At 42.1% G+C, this 12440-nt stretch overlaps 1 long non-coding RNA gene across 3 annotated transcripts in view; it reads left to right on the top strand.

Moving 5' to 3' along the window:
- Positions 1-12440, top strand: part of LOC111265882 (uncharacterized) — a 44766-nt gene that overhangs the window by 2617 nt on the left and 29709 nt on the right. For 2 of the 3 annotated variants that reach the window (XR_015313234.1, XR_015313233.1), the window contains one exon: positions 2757-2829. This is a non-coding gene — a long non-coding RNA (uncharacterized LOC111265882). Of the gene's footprint in view, positions 1-2756; positions 2830-6672; positions 6946-12440 lie in introns of those variants that run through there. The other variant, XR_002683735.2, reaches the window with a different exon arrangement.

Below are 12440 nucleotides of genomic sequence, written 5' to 3'. Positions count from 1 at the left end.
CTCATACTTATCTATCATGTGTTTATAATTATGAAGCTTCTCTACGCTTTGACACATATTTGATTGTAGTTGGTCAATGTAGTTTTTTTTTTATAAACACGCTTTTGAAATAATCTTTTCTCAGTGTGAGTGCATTTCTTTGTAATTAGGCTTCATATGAATTATCCATGTTCTCGCTCGACAAACAAATCAAAGTGTGTTACCGAGCGAAAGGGAAAATCAATATTTAATCAACTAAATAAATTTAGTTAACAAACAAACATTTCTTAATCTAAAACGGCTGCTTTGTAAATATGGCTAGTTGAAAATATTCGACAAGAAGTCAACTAGGTATAAAAGTCTAGGCCCAACGCAGTATACGATCCTACAGGCCTCACAAGATAATAAGAATAATAAGATGGTCATTATAAAAGCAATCAATATAAGGGCCGAGGAAGAATCACAGAGAAAAGGAGCGATCGCAAACAGTTTCTATCTGTCCGTCGTTACCTCTTCGCCGCTACAAACATCCTTAGGAATATCAGTTACAATGAAAGTAAAGTCGTCAAGAAAATGCTTGAAGAACTCATAGCTCATCGTCGTGTTCCTCAAACACGGAGACCTGCAATGTCGCACACGCATATCCTCGTTGGCTTCATGCTTGTACTTCCACTACGACCGGGCGCCTTGCTTCACACGAGGACTGGATGAATGGATGTCTCACGCAGTATCTCTTCCCGAGCGGTCGAATGCTGCCGCAGTTCTACTGGCAGGGGCCGAACGGGGAAATTCCTTCGGCCTGGGTCTTTGGAGAGCATTTTCCACATGCCTGTTTTCTTCTGAAACAGTTAGAAGAGTAGGGGACACGTTTGAGACCCACTCCACTTTATTATTTGGTGCTCGTGTCTGCGGCTGTTCTTGCACCTACGGCTGCCGTCTTTGCCGTTTTTCGCGTAATGCTTCTCCGTTTGCTTTCCCGTCTTCATTTCGTTGGGCTCCTTCGCCTTTTCGTTGTGTTACTCATCGCCCTTCTTCGGCTACCGTCCGTTGTTTCATCGCTGCCTAACCCGCCGTTATTACTGCTACAACAGCGACGAAGCGGACGGACTGCTGTAGTTATTTACATATTCAGGATATATTTTTCATGAATTCTCTTGAGAAGAAAGGTCCCGCAGCAAATAAAGCTCGTGGCTCCAACGGCAGCTAAGACGAAGGCGGTACAGAGCACAAAATTAGAGATTGGTATATGGCAAAGGATTCAATAGGAGGGGCGCCGTTTTTTCGTGTCCTTCTAACAATACGAGTGAATATCCTAGTAGCAAACTTCCCACTGCCACTGCCGCTACTGTTACTTTTCGCGCTATTACGAGGGAGCTATTCTCGGTAATGGTGACATGGCACACAAACGTGCAAAGCTATAACAGCTGTCGTCGTTTAGACACCTTGACGTATGCGAAGGGAGAACGCAACAATTGAGACGGAACTTGAATAAATGCCGTATTTATTGGCCATTCGTGTTTCTTTCTTCTAATTTGACGACAGCATATATCCGTATAGTGAACATGAGACTACGTGTATCGATGCATAGGTATACGGGTATAAAATGTACGAAATAATTGTTTGGTGATGTGTAAATTTCATACGATCACAAATACGATCGTTCTTTTCGACGTTATAGAACGCATGTTGTCACATTCTGGAAAAACAGAAAACTACAATAGATGATTTTTTTCTACGAATATTTTTTACACAGTTCTTATTCAGGTAATCATGATACTTTTCTGATTTGTTCCGGTAGTTCTGGTACGACTTTTGCATGCTACTGTTTAACCGATGCGTACTGGAAATATTTTGTTTCTCATTTCTTTTTTGAAGGCGTCAGCTTACCTGGGCCGTGACAGTCATATTGGTTTATACCAAGACCGAGCACTAACCAGAAGCAGGCCTAGAATAGACACAGATCTCGGTGTGAAGTTGGGGTTCTACAGAGTTGGCCAAGCCATTGATCTACCATCTTGCCAACCAATGGACAAGTAGCTCCCTTAGCGGCTGGAGCCTGCCGCAAGCCGCTGTGGCAATACAATAAAACATTTACAGTAGCTTGGGGTCCATTAATGCATTCATATGTTACGACTGAGGCGGCACTGGATATGTAGGCTAAGAAATGCAAGATGTCAAAAACAGTATGGATGAAGCAGTGCTGAAGTAAGCATCAATGATATTTGCTGAGACATGTCGCAAAGGACGGTGACCTACTACGCACACACACTCTTCGAACTGCGCGACTTCATAGGTAGATGTCATTTATAGACAATGCAGAAACCGAAAAGTGGAAGACGTCCTGTTTATTCGAGACAGCATAGCGACAAGTAGTGTTCGCCTGGTCAAAACCCAGCTTCGAAAAGGAGAATATAACGGACCTGTTGTGTCATTGTTAGCGTCCCCTGAACGAGCGAACGCCTGGAAGCTCGCTAGGTCTTTGAGCTACTTAATGCAAAGGCTAGTTTCAATGGTAGCGTCGAACAAGATACTCGTATGCATTACAGATATTCATAATTATACTTAATTAGTGTAATTAACTCGACGTATTCATATACAGGCTCTGCCACCACGATAGCTGCTCAATAATGGTATTGCGCACACTGGGTGCGTGTTTTGGGTACATGCAAGGCTGAAGAGTCGCTATTAGTTTGGTTGGACATCATTAGGTTCATACAGGAGTATTGCAGTTTATCAATAGACGGTTCGTTTACTTAACAAACGATGTATTTTTATAGGTCCTGAAAGATATATGCATCGTTCTCGCATCAAATAGATTGAGCCTCACCTGATCAACATATTCAGCTTTCTGTGAGTAACGTATTATTTGTTATTTGCTCAAGTATCATCTCAATATGTAATAATATAAGTGCCAACATACTTATGATTACCCAAAAAAAAAAGCTTTCCGTGAACATTCAATAAGTACTTCTAGGAGAGTAAGTTCTTTGCCTTTCCCTCAAAATTGTTTTTTAAAGAGATATATGAGGACATATATCTAGTGGCTATTGTTTTTCGACAACGACGGCACGAAGTCTACGTGGACGAAGTACGACGGACTACACAACGTAAATGCGTGAATCCGCAATGGCGCTAGCATAGTGCAATGATGTGTCGGCGCGGTGATATTGGAAGGCTACGCTTAGTGCCACATTGTTGGTTTTTGTTAATGTTGTTGTTATTCTTGTTTTTGTTGTTGCTGACGGTCTTTGTTTAAGAATAAGCTTAGAGACGTCGACTGTTAGTTACATACCGTAGCAGCGAGCATGTTGGGTGTGCTGATTGTATTTCTCAGTTGTTCATTTCGAGCGGCTGGCAATACTGATTTCATCAGTTATCTGATGCTCGCATTTTCTCTCTGTCTTTTCCATCTCTCACTACGCGCTGTATTGAAATGCTCTTTCTTTTCCTTTCTTCTTTGCTAAACCATCGTCAGCAAGTAGAGGAAGAAGAGCCGGCAAAAGCTAGCTGGTCGCCCTACCGATAGGGTCAATTTTATCGTTGACCGAATTATGGATCTTTTGACAGCTTAAACAGAACAGGTAGCTAGATGGAATTGCTTCAATGCATGGCATTTAAGTGGCTGTAGGCTCTCAGTTTAAAATACGCGTCTCCTGTCAAAACACTTTCCCTTCGTTTTGTACTTTCGTATGAGTTTACTGGCGTTCGCTAGCCCTCCTTGCATTGGCCTAACTGGTCGTGGAATCAGTCGTTTAATATGACCGCTTCGAAAAAAAGGCTTGTTCCAGAGAACCATTCCACGTAAAGTTTCAAGTACGCCCATGAACACCTCCAGTCCACCGCCATCGCCGCGAAAACGGAGATGCAAATTTTCATTTATTTCTGGTTGACTTACGCATGTTCACTCTGTATTGTATGTGATGGGCGCATCTATCGACAAGCTGTCTTTTATTTGCCGGGCATTGGAGCTGTGGCTAGTGCCACTGCTACCATCGCCGTACTTCATACGCGTTTCTAAGTTTGAGCAATCGACCTCCGTACTTGTCGGCGTTACGTGCGCTTCATAAATAAAAGATTGGCTGACTTAAATACGAACGTTATTTCTCTCACAAGCAACGGAGGACCGTTTTACACTGTTGCCCCTCGATCCGCCGATGCCCGCTCAAACGCAGCGCTGCTGCTCCGTTCTTTCAGTTTAAGCCAAGATGGGAGGGCTGGCAATGCTCCAGTTTTCAAAAGCCCCGCACCTTTCTGCAAGGTATTCATTGGCGGCCTTGCAACGGCTTCAGCAAGGATAGTCCGTTTTAACTCTCCCTCTGTCGGGTTTCTAACTGAAAGATTGATGCAGTCTTCTTTCTATCAATCCTGCCCGCGACATACCCTGTGTATGGGACCAACTGCCTGTTCAACGCGCCTAATATAGAGTAAATCAAAAAAAAAAAAAGCAAAAAAAAATGCTAATAACAATAAATTAACGATATTGTCTTCTGCTGGAGCTATCATACTCTGGCTTTTGCACTGCTGCTGTGTGAACGTAAACAATCGCTAGCTGTCATTTGTCTCTTCGTGGCCGATCATTGTTTTCGGCATCCAACTAACGGAGGGCATACGCTGTATCTGTTCAGCGGGGTTTAGTGACACAGTACGCCATTGCCAAAGGGGTAAAGTTCGTCCAAGGGTAAGAAACAGCGGATGACAAGAAAAACGCCTGACGCTGGCGTGTTTTATTTCTGCGAGACCCTTTATCTATGCCTGCACCCTCTGGGGACAAATTAGCATCTTTGCATGAGGGAGTGAGAGGCTAGAGAACTCGGGGAACTTGAAAAGGATCAGGATCCATTGTTCTTTCACATAGGCATCGGCTATTGTCGAGCGAAGATATTACAGCTTTGATCTGCCAGTGCTGCTATTGCTAAGCAACTATATTGTACAAGCCGACAACGGTAAGTCTCCACGCGGAAAGGAAAACGAACGAGGAGCAGATGAAAGCCTGTGATAGAAGCCGTACTGATATAGGTTGGGTATTGTTTTAAAGAACTAGCCTGAATAATGAAAAGGAAGGGATAAACCTGACATATTTGGGTGGCAACGCCGGCCGCAGTGCCAAAGTAGATGAGCGCAGACACGCACGAAACTGATATTGGACAGTCAGCGAAAAAGGTTTATGATAAGGCTATCCCACCGATAATTATTTTAGGCCGACTGCACATTAAAGATCTGACTGACATTGAATAGGCCGAAGAAAAAGAAAAATAAAATCGAATGGCGTGTTTTTGACGCTTAGGAAACGTTTAGCAATAAAACAACTTCAAAGAGGTTGTTACGAGAAACCACGACGGATCTCCTATTTGCTGTTGTCTAACACTGATACACAGCGCATCCGCAAAAATCGGAACTATGTAGTAGACTTAGCCAAAAGCGTGACCGAAATGCTCACAAACAAATGTAATTTCAGGTAACTTACGTTAACAAAGAGCAACCAGGGCGTGATAGCTTTCGAAATTATACTACGTATAGTTTTGAAATAAGCCTTTGTTTGAATTTGGCGCGACACAGGTCTGATTAACATTGCTATGATATAACACAACCTAAATCGACGTTGGGCTCGTCAGCAATATAAATACAAAAAAAAAAACATATATAAGACTGATTTCGAGTAAGTGCTATCGAATCTGGTAAGCCTTACGCTACGTTTGTTAGGGTACCAGTCAACGCTATAGTAGGAACATGCGTTTATATTCTAGGCCATATTGATTTTTCACGCAGTTCGTACGAATACACACAATCAAATATGTATAAACATACTGATGTATATTAATGTTGCTAGGCGAGCTGGTGTAGTTTGATCGCACATCTACAGCAGCAAGTTTTAATACATACAACTGTAATTCCTATCTGGCCTATAAAGCCTCAGAAACTAGACATTTCGACATAACAATCTATTCTAGTGTTTTTCCAACCATATTCAGTCTTTACTATTCTATCCCTATGTTTAAATTAGACTGCTGCTCCCCGAGAATAAAAAGGACAACTTCATCAAACATTCATATCTATTCCTGTGATTAATTATGTCACTTTGGTACCTCAATTAGTAAGTACATTACTGCTCTTGGCTCCGGGGTTTCGAAATAATAATCCCAAGCAATCCTAAGCAGCAGTACATAGTGATAATGAAATAAAGGTGGCACGGGCATATGGATGAGATACTGCTGACCCTTTTCGTGCAAAGAAATGGAAACGTATGCGAGAGAGAAAGAATCATTTATTTGTCTTTTCTAAGTTACGTTCTGCTTCTTTCCACTACTAGCGCTCATTTACTTATTTAAAATCAGGGGCTTCACGCATTAAATAAATTACTCTCATTATCGTAGAGAGCTTTGAATATACTTCTCCTAAACTTTGCTATAGCTGCTATAAATATATATGCACACTTATTTTTTACGTTCGCTGTTTTGTGTATAGTAAACGCAAAACGATACATATGGAGAAACAACGTTAAAAATGGAATAACTAAATGAAAGACATAGCATAAAACGTTACCATAGTTTTTCGCTGTGCCGCGCTATTCAAGTAAGGCGTTCATGGACATGAGGTTATGTGGCGTCCCCCATTCTTCCGCTTCTGCACCGAGCCCATATGTGACTTCTGCCTGACCTATGGCATCCGTTTTTCTCGTTGTCGAATGAATTCCAGGTAAGCGGGCGTTTTTTTGTAACCCAATTGGCATTCTAGATCTTCAGTATACAGCCGCGTATTCGCTAGCAAATACACGGACCGATTATGGCAGGACATACAGGCCTAGTGCTCTCTTGAGAACAACAGGCCTAACCCGGTACAGTCTAGACAACTGAGGTTCTTCCAGATGAGGTTATTGCCATATGAGACCATCGGTATGAGTTTGGTATTCAAGAGGCGTATTGTCGTATTCTACGAGAATAACGACGGCTTTATATGGCAACGCTCGCTACAAGTGAGACATGTTTGGTGTAGTAAGTTCTGAAGCAGGATAAAATTAGCCCTAGATAGCAAAAGCTCTTCACATATTTCCGAGACGTCGAGTGCAATCAAAAAGTGTCGTTTGTTGCTTGTCGCTTTGCTTTTTGAACCAGTTAATCGTTTTGGTCGTTCCAAGTTGATTTCTCCACGGGCATCCGTGACGCACCGTTGAAGTCAGATCATTGCCGGTAGACCGCGAGATTATCGGCATATGGTAGAACATCTGCTATGACAGGCTCGCATTTCCCAGTTATGCTGCTTGAAATATCTGAGATAACTAGGAGGCTAAGGTTCTCGCCTTGAGCCACCCCTGTCACCCGTTGGAAGGGGTCCAGATTCGGCGTATCATTTTGTACAGTAAGAGGATTTTCCCGCAGAGTTGAAACGATGAGCTGGTGCTTACAGCTGATCTTATCTTTGGCAAGCAGTCGTTGTTGACTTTTCTCTACGAAGGCCCTGTTGTCCATCCGGAATTATGACTCAAGCTTCTAGAAAGCGAAGAGACGCGTGATGGGTATGGTTCAGAATGCTTTGTCGCGGTAGCTTTTTTCTGCAGTGCCTTCAGCGAGCTCGATTTCCGAAGACTCCATTTGCCGTTTGAGATAACGGAGAGAAGCGCCTTCTGTCAGCCTTCCGGTATTCTTCTATCGTGTAGACAGGCGTTGTAAAGGCGCTGCTGCTAGTCCATCGAACGTGATACCGGCGCCATCATCTGGCTCGCTTGTTCATTACAGTGGCTCTCCCTTGATGCGGGGTTTTTGAAAGTGAATATCCGCCAAGAATGAGCAGTAAGGATATCTGATCTTATGGAGCCAAGGAGGATTTAAACCGTTTTAATTAACTGCACGAATGTTACTTCGTTCTGAGCACAAAAGCTGCTTTAACGCATTAAAGCGCTTCCTTCGTTCAGTCCGCAAAATAATGAATAGAAAAGGCATCCTTTGCTAGATTATGGCCAGTCGGCAGGTAATTATCTGGACCTGGAAGGCACTTCTGCATACGTCGTTGAATCATGGGGCATTACGACAAGGTTTGACCTCATCAGCTGCGTACCTTAGGGTGAACCGGAAGGCGACGCTGTACTCGTTCGTACTGGCCTAAAACGTGAACGAGTTCACTAAGAAGCTCCTGAATTTTGACTTTTTATGCTCAGCAAGCTTGCCAAATCTGTCTGCTCTGGGACTGCTATGTAGACTTTTGGCATTATAAAATAGGTGAGTTTTAAATGAGCTCCCAACGTGTGAAGGGTTCCTTGACCCACGGCACATGATTTGGGAGACAGGCATGTTGGTCGCGAACGCGCTGCCAGCGAAGGACTATTGTGCAGTAAATATCGGTTTTTCTTTGTCGGATATTATCCAGTGCGCAGTGTGCGTTAAGGTGTTAATCGCCGGCCTTATTCGAGCCTTTGTTGCTTAACCGTTCCTAACTTAAGGTTGTTTTATAAGACACGCTACATCAAGGCAAATAAGACATTCTGCCCTAGATGGCGTGATTTCGATTTGTACAGCCATCATCTAAATTAAATCGGTTTATCCTAAAGCAAGGACAACGATAAATTTTAACCTGTAAAAACAAGCCAGATCTCTTTACGTATGACTGAACTAATTTGGACACGTCGTATCGGCAGACTAAACGGTAATTTTCTCCCTCATAGCAACTGTACGCCATCTACCTGTGTTCATTGAAGAAGTTTGTTACGCTTTTACTTGCGCCCTGAGAGAGAACTTATCGCGTCCTATTGTCCAGAATCGTTTCATAGTCCATTCTGTGAAGATCTTTTGTTGGATGTTCGACTAGCTAGGTAATCGATTGATCGGCCGATATGAACACGAATTTTTTGCTTTCTTCATCATTTACATCACGTGCAAAGTCTATCTACGCGACGATTTGCTGGCAGGCGTTAATGAAAACATTCGGGTATAAACAGCTTCCGAGACAAACGCAGATCTTTCTGACCGGTTAGTAGTATTAAGCCATTAAAAATAGATACATTTCAGTATAGGAATTTGAAGAAACTATAAAAAAAAAAAATGTATAACTGTAGTAGTGGTGTTGATGCTTGGTTACGATGCGTAGAACCGTTGCGCTCAGTAAAGCTAGTATAGAAATAACAGGCCGCTGGATATTCTTAACGACCGTGACCATGTCACCGCACTACGTATACAAGGGTTTTAGCGAGTTACAAAAAATCCATTCTGGTATAAACTATCTGTGGCCTACTGCGATTAGGCTGCTTGTGTAGCCAGGTAAGTTGACTGCTTGTCGAAGGCCGCTGGCGGTCTGCGTAAGCTCGGCCGACAACATGGATTCAGTAAAACGTCTACATCCCCGCATAAGGAATTTTGCGTTCACGTCTATAACGCGACATTGGAACGCGTTCCCTGACGGTTATAGATGCTTTCCGTCACTCAGCAAGAAACATTCTACAGCATTCGAGACGAACGTTGCACAGAAAATAGGCCACGAGCCGCCAAAAAACTAGGTAAAATTCTGCATAAACAGGAGTGTTATCATGAATGTAATCAAATAACAACAGTTATGAGCCAAAACGTTTTCCGTTATGCGTCGACATTTATAGGCGACAATCTAAGTTCAAGTAAACAAGGTAAAATGAGATGCTTGTCCATGATCTTAGCCTATCGCTGAGTTGGAACTCCCCTAGTCATTATCATCATGTTAGCTGTTTTTCTTTGACCAAGAAAGTATAGTGGCACTTTGAGCCATTGCGTGATTTCATCTGAACAGGTATCATTGTAATCAACTGTACCTTTCCATATGAGTCATTATTATACAAGTTAGTGCAGGAATAATTCGAATTTTTCTTTGGAGGTGGAAAGCGAAAAAAATTTTGTACGAACTACACGGGTATTATACCGCTATATATATATATATATATATATATATATATATATATATTGTATATTGTATTATTATTACATATAGTATTCTGATTAGATCTATCTATATTAATATATGTATATAGATCTAATCAGAGTTACTCCGATAGTGTAAATTTCAGCTTATGTACAGCGCTGCCTGTACACGATGTTAATAACAATATTTTCTGCCATTCGTTACCTTATGCAACTGGTAGATGTGGTCTTTAGACATTTTTCTTAACCGGACATACGGTTCAATACAACACGCATACGGAATTCGAGCGTTGTAGAAAAACCCGAGGTGATCCTGATTCTTCCTTTACTGGATTTGGTCTATGTGACTCTGCTAGCGCTTCTTCAACGCGATAGCGTGCTGACTACGTGGTAAGCTCTTCAGATGTTCGAGTGCGTTCTGCTGTCTATAATGTAGCACTTGACATTTTAGGTGGTCTATTTGCCCAGGTCAAAGACGCAACCTTTTTAGGAAACGCTGTCCATTATTCTGTATCTAGACTTTTTATTTTCGTAGATATATGCAGAGTAAATCTTGTACGCTATATCCTGTAAAGACTGCTATGTGAAGTTTGCACATTGAACTCGTCCTCTAGTTGCTGTGATTAAATTGTATCGCTGATATATGTCTAGAGACGCCATATTGCACATGCTTTGGGCTAGAAATGTAAACCCATACAACCACTTTCTCCATCACCTATTGCAGCGATATTGTGAAGCCACACCATTCAGTGATACGCTATTGACGGACTTGTCTTATATAGAATAATGATGTATTTCGAAATATTTTACCGCTGCTCGGTATAGCTAAAATTATAGGAAGATTACGTCTGGCCGACTTAGGCAGTCCGCAATAAAAGGGTTGCTTTTCACGCTTCTCTCGGAACTCTAACGGATGACATCAGCTACGAAGCAGGCCCTGTAACGACTGCGATCTAAACCCTCGTCCTTCAAAAAGACAATCGAAGAACGATTTTGACTGCGCACCCTCCAAAATATCATGTTAGTGTCGGCAAAAAGGTACTTAATTTTTCTATATCAAACGAGCCAACTACATACGATTTTAACAGTCCTCTCATTTGTTCCAGTCAAACTAGTTTTACGCTGTATGAGTCACCCAAGGCATAACTTCTATTCTTTTCGTTTGCACGAAGGCGTTGTGGTCGGGCTCACCAGCTAGGACGCATTAGAAACGTCCCGCTGAAACCCATTCTATGAAAGACATCGCGTAGCTATTTGCGTGAGCTTAGTATGATGCAATTTAATGTAGGTAATTAACTAACTTATGTAAAGGCGCTACCATTCAATTTCTTACCCGTAACCTAATGTCCAGTTACATACCATCTCTATGAACACAGAGCACACTGAACGTGGTTGTTGCGAACAACAGCAAAAGCACCACACAGCCAAGTTAGTAGTAACTAATCTTTTATAACACTGAATGACCGTAAAGCTGACATACCCATCTGTTAAGCATTGTTGAATATAGCTAGCGTATTTGTAGAAACTCCAGTTAAACCTCCGCGGCCGCCACGACCTCCCTGTCAACTAGGCGTCATTCTGTTCCTCGCTGGAGCTTTGTGTGTGCCCGTGTTTCGTGATAGCCTGGGAGTGGTCTTTACAAGCCTGTTTGATATGTTCAATGTCCGAGACGGCATCCACTGTCCCAGCGCAACTGGCGTTGTCCATTCAGTCCGACGAACTTCGGCTTTGTCAGACTTCAAGCGTTGCTTCGGTGACTGGTCATAGCGACATCGTTGCTGTCTGGTGATGCTAATGGTTTTGGCATGATTGGGACTAAAACGTGCAAGCCTCGGTAAATCCCCTAGCGGGTTCCCTCTTTGGACGTGAGCATACGATGTACGACTCTGATCCCCCTTGAGGGTGGTACTCGATGACTAACGGCCGTTTCATTCTTGGCAGTGTCACATAGGATTGCGGAGCCCCATATATAAGCTGAATGCACTAATTAACAATTCAACGTTATCGTTGAGAGGTAGTTGTAGCGTAATAGCGGAGAGACTTGCAATGGAATGATAAGGAAGGCGTACACGCTAGTAAACAGGTGTATCTCTTTCTTAATTTAAAAAAAGTACTCCACTTTAAAGAATACTACTGTGACGTAGAAACAAATCGTTTTAACTTCTTGTCAAAGTTAATAGTTGTATTGTTTTCGATTACTAGAACATTAAATCATCTGAACCGCAGCATCAGTACTATTATGGTAACCTTTTTGGCTCGGAGTGTTAAACAACAGTAAGTAATGGCAGTACACCGAAATTGGTAAATAATATTTCCTGAACTGAACAAAAAAATTTACTTGTTTCATTTATTTATAATAAAAGTGTGTAGCTTGGTCATTTATTATAGATAAACACATTTCGTTGCAAGAATGGTGTTGACTTCGAAAATTGGTATCATTAAAATCAAAATAAGGCATCATGTCCCTAATGTAAAACGAAAAGTTCCACCGCACCGTACGTAGAACGATCATTCAACAATTTGCTAACCAGCAAAAATACAGAATGGCACCAAATTAATTAACACTACAGGCGATTATATCGTTATTCG

This window comes from Varroa jacobsoni, unplaced genomic scaffold (genome assembly GCF_002532875.2).
Source record: "Varroa jacobsoni isolate VJ856 unplaced genomic scaffold, vjacob_1.0 scaffold_1020, whole genome shotgun sequence".
In the NCBI taxonomy this organism is placed as follows: Eukaryota; Metazoa; Arthropoda; class Arachnida; order Mesostigmata; family Varroidae; genus Varroa; species Varroa jacobsoni.
The sequence above is the reverse complement of the archived record's forward strand: the minus strand, read 5'-3'. Positions and strand labels throughout refer to the sequence as shown.